Source organism: Carlito syrichta, unplaced genomic scaffold (genome assembly GCF_000164805.1).
Source record: "Carlito syrichta isolate Samal-C Ts95f unplaced genomic scaffold, Tarsius_syrichta-2.0.1 Scaffold302944, whole genome shotgun sequence".
NCBI lineage: Eukaryota > Metazoa > Chordata > Mammalia > Primates > Tarsiidae > Carlito > Carlito syrichta.
The window spans coordinates 73310-73586 of NW_007247040.1; positions in this window are offsets into that span (position 1 = coordinate 73310).

Consider the following 277-nt stretch of genomic DNA (forward strand, 5'->3'; position numbering starts at 1 on the left):
CGCGTCGCCAGGCGCCGCCGCTCGCCCGCCGCGCCGCTCTCCCCGCCCACCGCCGCGCGGGCAGCCCCGGCGGGGACGGACGGGAAGCCCTTGGCCGCCCACTAAATCCCACCCATTCCTCCGGGGCGACTCCCTAACCTTCCGGGACCGAATTCTGCAGCTCGATGTGCGTTCTGTCCGAATGGTAGCGACACGGGCCTAGGGAGGGGGCCGGCGCGGGCGGGGGGCGGGGGTATGCGCTCTCTTCCTCGCAACGTCGCTGGCGGAGCGGGGGAGC